This window comes from Papio anubis, chromosome 13 (genome assembly GCF_008728515.1).
Source record: "Papio anubis isolate 15944 chromosome 13, Panubis1.0, whole genome shotgun sequence".
NCBI lineage: Eukaryota > Metazoa > Chordata > Mammalia > Primates > Cercopithecidae > Papio > Papio anubis.
Window position 1 is genome coordinate 102,742,389 of NC_044988.1, and position 7,155 is coordinate 102,749,543.

Consider the following 7,155-nt stretch of genomic DNA (forward strand, 5'->3'; position numbering starts at 1 on the left):
TTTTTTTTTTTTTTTTTTTGAGACGGAGTCTCCCTCTGTTGCCCCAGCTGGAGTGCAGTGGTGCAATCTCGGCTTCGGCTCACTGCACCTCCTCCTCCTGGGTTCAAGTGATTCTTCTGCCTCAGCCTCCTGAGTAGCTGGGACTACATGGCACGCACCATGCCCAGCTATTTTTTTTTATTTCTGGTAGAGATGGGGTTTCACTATTTGGCCAGGATGGTCTCGATCTCTTGACCTCATGAGCCACCCGCCTTGGCCTCCCAAAGTGCTGGGATTACAGGCGTGAGCCATTGCACCCGGCCAAATATTTTTTAAAGAAACAAAACACTGAGAAAAAATGTTTCATATTTGCCCACATATTTACCATTGCTAGCATTTTTCATTTCTTTGTGTAGATCCAAGTTTGCATCTGGTATTATTTTCCTCTTACTTAAAGAACTTCCTTTAACATTTTTTATAAAATGAGCATGCAATAAATTCTCTTGACCTTTGTCTGAAAAAGTATTTTACCTTCAATTTTGAAAGATATTTTTGCTGGGTATAGAATTCTAGGTTGACGGTTTCCTTCTATCAGGTTTTTTTCCTTTTCTTTTTTGAGACAGGGTCTTACTCTGTCACCCGGGATAGAGTGCAGTGGTGTGTTAATAGCTCACTGCAACCTCAAAGTCTTGTGCTCAGGCAATCCTCCCATCTCAGCCTCTCAAGTAGCTGGGACTATGGGTGCATGCCACCATGACCAGCTACTTTTTAAAACATTTTTATTGGAGATGATGTCTCACTATGTTTCCCAGGCTGGTCTTGAACTCCTGACCTTAAGTGACCCTCCCACCTTGGTCTCCCAAAGGATTGGGATTACAGGCATTAGCTACCATGCCCAGCCTCTTTCAGCTTTTTAAATATGTCATTCCATTATATCTTAATCGACAAAATTTCTGAGGAGAAATTTGTGGTAATTCTTACCTTTGTTCCTTTTTTCCTGAAGGTAATTTAAATTCTTAACATAAACTGATTGGTTGATTGATTTGAAATCATCCTGAGTGCATTAGTAAGAGTTCTCCAGAGAAACAGAACCAACACGATGTGTGTGTGTGCATATGTGTGTGTGTGTGTGTCTAAGGAATTGACGCACATGATTTTTGAGTCTGGCATGTCCAGAATCTGCAGGATGGGTTGGCAGGCTGAAGACCTGGGAACAGAGAAGAACCACTGTTGCAGTTCAAGTCCAAAGGCTGTCTGTTGGCAGAATTCCCTCTTGTTTGTGGGAGGTCAGTCTTTTGATCTACTCAGGCCTTGAATTGAATGGATGAGGCCCACCCACATAGTGGAAGGCAAAATGCTTATCTCATCCAAAAACACGTTTTACCACACATGTGGCCACTGTGGCCCAGACAAATTGAGACGTAAAATCAGTCATTATCCTGAGTGTCTAGGAAAACAAGTTTCTTGGCCTCTTAAACTATGGTTGTGGTGTTGTTTTTTAAACCATTCTAAGGTAAAACTTTCTTCTTCCAAAGAAAAGCTACCATCGTACCCTTTTCCACCTCCCCCTCCCTTTTTTTTGGCAAAGAAAAGCATTGATGTAGATTAGAGAACTGTCATTTCCATGGATCGTCTTCTAAAAGCTCTTGCTTAGCAAGTAGACCTGAAAATTTAAAAATCATGTATCAGCATAGGATACGAATGTTGGCAAAAGTGACAGGCTGCTCAATAAATCCCAGGAAATATCCTAAGGGGGCCAGTCCCAGACAGAGATTCCACAAACCCGTGGATGCTCTTCCATCCTTCCCTACCAAAGTATAGCAGTTTGACTTCTCCAAGTGCACCCTTTAAAATGTACCACCTGTTGCTGGATTCATTCAAAACAACACATATATTTCAAGCCTTCCCTTTTTGGGAAGAATTTTGACCAAAGAATGCATTAGTTGTCTATTGCTGTGGAGCAATTAATTCTGAAATATAGTTATTAGAAACATAGAATTGGAACAACACCACCTATTATCTCACAGTTTCTGTGGATCAGGAATATGGGTGTAGTTTAGCTGGGTCCTGTGGCTCAGGGCCCCTCACAAGGCTGCAGTCTAGATGTCAGCTAGGGCTACAGTCATCCCAAGGCTTGACAGGGGAAGGATGCTCTCCCAAGCTCACACACAGTTGCTGACAAGATACAGTTCCTTGTCGTGTGGGCTTTTCCACAGGGCAGCTCACAATATGGCAGTTGGCTCCCATCAGAGAGAACAAAAAAGAGAGTGAAAATAAGATGGAAGACAGGGTCTGTCATAACCTAACCCTTCAAGTGTGCCATCCCATCACATTTTCTATCGTATTCTTTAGAAGGGAGTCACTAGGTAGTCTCAGTGAGTGCCTAAGGAAGTTACTGCTCACACCCAATGAGAGGGGGGCCACACAGGTTGTAAATTTCAGGATTTAGGCATCTTTGGGGGTGATTTGCTTCCAATGCTTAGCACACAAATGTGCATGGCCTGGAAAACACCTTTCTCTAACGGCTGCCCTCTAACGGCTGCCCTGACACCTCCAGACAAAGTAGCAGATCCTTCTGTGGTCCCCATAGTACTCTTCTGTTCATACATCTAACATCCCAGTCATCACAGTAATAATGTAGCAACTAGCACTTACTGAGGAGTTGCTATGAGCCCATATTGTTCTAAACACTCTACGTGTATTAAGTGAAGAGTATGTAGTCGTTTATGTGTCAATGCAGAGAAGCATTCTTTCATTCAACAATGACGTACTAGCATCTCCTCTGCGCTTCTTTGCTAGGCATGGGGGAACTCAGTAGTGAACAAGAGAGAGTCCCCAGCCTCTAGAACCTTATGTAGACCAGGATGGGAGATAGAGACATACAAGCACAATTGTAATACGACCCAGTGCATGTTGTCATAGCATAAGTCAAAGACACTTTAGTAGCAGACACCCAGACCACTTTTGTCGGTGGTAGCATTTCAGTTCAGATATGAAGAAGAAGTGGCGGTTAGTTAGCCAGGAAAAGAGAGAGAAAGTTAGAAAGTAGGAACATGTGTAATAGTAACAGGAATGAGAAAGCCAGGAGCAGCTGAGAAGCAACCAGCATGACTGTAACCAAGCATGCTGAGGAAAGAGAGGCAAGAAATACTAATGTCAGCCAACAGGCAACGTGTATTGAGTACCAAGCAGTTTCCTATGGTTTTGCGTGCATATATTTACCTTCAGAATAATCCTATGCAGTAGGTGTAATTTTACAGGTAAGGAAACTGAGTCAGAGAGACTTGCCCCAGTCACCAGATAATGAACGTCTGAGTCACGACCACTGGAGACACAGCAGGGGCAGATCACGAGGGGTCGGTCATGTGAAGGTGTTTGACCTTGATCCTGAGCTCAGTGAGGAGTCTTGAAGGATTTTAATTGGGTCGACATCTGCTGGGGTGTGGAGAATGGGGCCAGGCCAGGAGGCAGGGAGGGGCTGTTTAGAAATGGGATGCAGTACTCCAGGGGAGTGGTGATGATAGCCTGGATTAAGGTGGCAAGACGGGAGATAGAGGAGAAAGAGGATGTGTTAGGCTGTTCTTGCATTGCTACAAAGAAATATGCGAGACTGGGTAATTTATAAAGAAATGAGATTTAATTGGCTCATAGTTCTGCAGGTTGTACAGGAACCATAGCAACATGTGCTTCTGAGAAGGCTTCAGGAAGCTTCCAATCATGGCAGAAGGCAAATGGAAAGCAGGCACGTCACACAGAGAAAGCACGAGCAAGAAAGCGAGATCGAGGAGGTGCCATACACTTTTAAATGACCGGATCTTATGAGAAGTCATTCACTATCAAGAGGACAGTACCAAGAGAATGGTACGAAACCATCCATGAGAAATCTGCCCCCATGATCTAATCACCTCCCACCAGACCCCACCTCCAGTATTCGGGATTACATGTCAACATGAGATTTGGGCAGGGACACACATCCAAACTATATCAGAAGGTGAACTCAGGATTTTGGCTGGGGTGTGGGTGGTGCCGTTCCCTGAGACATGAGGTGGGAACTGGACTGGAGAACGTGTGCTGATGTCACTTTGGGACCAGCTCAATTGAGATGCCAGAGAGACAGGCCCAGTGGACATGGATTTGGAGTTTAGACTTGAAGGCAGAGGCCAAGATTTGGGAAGTGCCGGCATTCAGAGGGTAAATGAGAGACTGGGAGAACTGGCCATGGCAGCTGAGGGTGTGCAGTGTGTGAGCCGGGCCCTCTGGTGAGGACAGAGAGGGCTGATTTATTGGGAGCCTGGCTCTGCAACCAAGCTGTGTGGTCCTGGGTGAGTCTCCAAGCCTCAGTTTCTCCATCTGTAAAATGGAGATGATACCAATACCTTAGATTCCGAGCTCAGAAGGTTCCCAGGACAGTGATATGGTTTGGCTGTGTCCCCACCCAAATCTCACCTTAAACTGTAGTTCCCATAATCCCCACATGTCATGGAATGGAAACTGTGGGAGGTAATTGAATCATGGGGGTGGTTCTCACATGCTGTTCTCGGGATAGTGAGTGAGTTCTCACGAGACCTGATGGTTTTATAAGGGGCTTTCCCCACTTTGCTCAGCACTTCTCCTTCCTGCTGCCACATGAAGAAGGATGTGTTTGCTTCCCCTCCTGCCATGATTGTAAGTTTCCTGAGGCCCTCCCAGCCCTGAGGAAGTGTGAATCAATTAAACCACTTTCCTTTATAAATTACCCAGTCTCGGGATTTCTTCACAGCAGCGTGAGAACAGATTAACACGGACAGTCCAGTGAGAGACACGCGTGAATACCTAGCAGAATGCCTACACAGCTTGAGGACTGAGTAAATATTGTTATTGTTGATGCCTGCTATATTCATTTCCCAGGGCTGCCGTAACAAGTTACTGCAAACTGGGTGGCTTAAAACAACAGATTATTCTCTCACAATTCTTGAGGCCAAAAGTCCCAAACCCAAGGTGTCAGTCAGCAGGGTTGGTTCCTTCTGAAGATTCCGAGGGAGCAGCTATTCCCTGGCTCTTTCCGAGCTTCTGGTGGTCACCGGTCATACTTGGTGTTCCTTGGCTGTGGCTGCATCGGTCCAGTCTCTGCCTCCATCTTCATGCAGACTTCTCCTCTGTGTCCCTCTGTGTTTGCTCCTCTTCTTATGAGGACCCCAGGCATTGGATTTAAAACCCACCTCAACCCAGTGTGGACTCAGCTGAATCAAACTACATCTTCAAAGACCTCCTTTCCAAATAAAGTCACATTCTGGGGTTCCAGGTAAGTCCCCTTTACCTGCTGTCAAGGAGCATGGACCCAGCAGACGACATGGGAAGGACCGACCCTACTGTGATCAAGGCCGGGTCCAGTCCGGAACCAACCTACAAAGTGCTGCAGGAGAAAGAGATCAAAATCAGAGTGATGAGGGCAACTTACTGGTGAGGGTGAGACTTGAACTTTCCTTCTGGTTTCATCAAGAATTTGATCAACGGTGATGGAGCAGATGGACTTTACGACAGTAGGACCCAGCTTGAGCAGAGAGGCATGGAAGCAAGATCACAGAAAGCTGCTTGCTTTATAAATGATCAGGTGTAGGGAATAGGAGGCAAGAAAAGCCATGTATGAACGACCCTGTGCTAAATAAGCAGCCTGGACTGTATCTGTAGGCAACACAGAGCCCCTAGAAGTTTGTGAGTTCAGGAAAGAAGGAAAGAGCTGTCTGTTGAATGTTGGCAAAGGCTTCATCTTGATATTGATGCCTGCCAATTTTATTTATTTATTTTTTGAGACAGGGTCTCGCTCTGTCCCAGGTTGGAGTGCAGTGGTGCGATCATAGTTCACTACAGCCTCGAGCTCCTGGGCTCAAGTGATCCTCCCACCTCAGCCTCCCAAAGAGCTGGGAATATGGGCATGTATTCCCAGGATACATTCCCAGGCATGTATTCCCTGGATACTTTTTTTATTTTTATTTTTTTTAGAGATTGGCCCTAACTATGTTGCCCAGTCTAGTTTCAAACTCCTGGTCTAAGAGATCCTCCCACCTCAGCCTCCCAAAACATCGGGGTTACAGACATGAGCCACTGAGCCTGGCTCAATTTAAATTTAAAATTCTGGGTGTTTTGTCTCCTTGGGTAGGCCGCCGCCTCTCTCAAATCCCTGATCACGTCTCTACACACCCTCAGCAATAAATTGTGCAGGACCACACTAGCAGCGTGTTGGATGTTCGAGAGTTTCATGGTCACTGTGAGACCATTTCTCACTCCCCCAAGCAGCAGCATTCACAACTAGAAGTTTTATTTTAGCTGCGCCTCCCCTGAAGCATATGCAGTGACCATTTGGAAAAAGATAAAGTTAGATCCCTCTCCACACCCTACACCAGAATAAACTTTAAGTGTCAAAAGTGAAATCATACGAGTGCTAGAAGAAAACATGTGTGAATTCTCTGTAATCAGGAGGGGAGGGACGAAAATCTTTCTAAAAATGGCTGAACAGTCAGAAACAATAGAAGACCGGTAAGTTAGGCGACCTCAAAAAACCAAAGCAAAACAAAACAAAACAAAAACCTTTTGCATGGTAAGAAAAAAAGTAAGCGAAGTCGAAAGATAAATGATAGATGGAGAGAAAACGTTTGCAACTTGTATCACAAACGGCCTCTCTAATATACGGAGAACTAGTATATCACAATCTTAACTGTGAAAAGTCAATTATTTGTGGGGCCAGGTGCGGTGGCTCACGCTTGTAATCCCAGCACTTTGGGAGCCGGAGGTGGGCGGATCACGAGGTCGGCAGATGGAGACCATCCCGGCTAACACGGTGAAACCCCGTCTCTACTAAAAATACAAAAACTTAACCGGGCGCGGTGGCCGGCGCCTGTAGTCCCAGCAACTCAGGAGGCTGAGGCAGGAGAATGGCGTGAACCCGGGAGGTGCAGGTTGCAGTGAGCCGAGATCGCACCACTGCACTCCAGCCTGGGCGACAGAGCGAGACTCTGTCTCAAAAAAAAAAAAAAAAAAGTCAATTATTTGTTAGAAAAAAAAAAAAGACAAAAGGCATGAATGGAAAGTTTGCAGAAAAACGTTAAGTTACCCTAAGACGTATGAAAAGACAGCCTCACTCAAAATAAGGGAAACACAAGCCGAGTGCGGTGGCTCACGCCTGTAATCCCAGCACTTTGG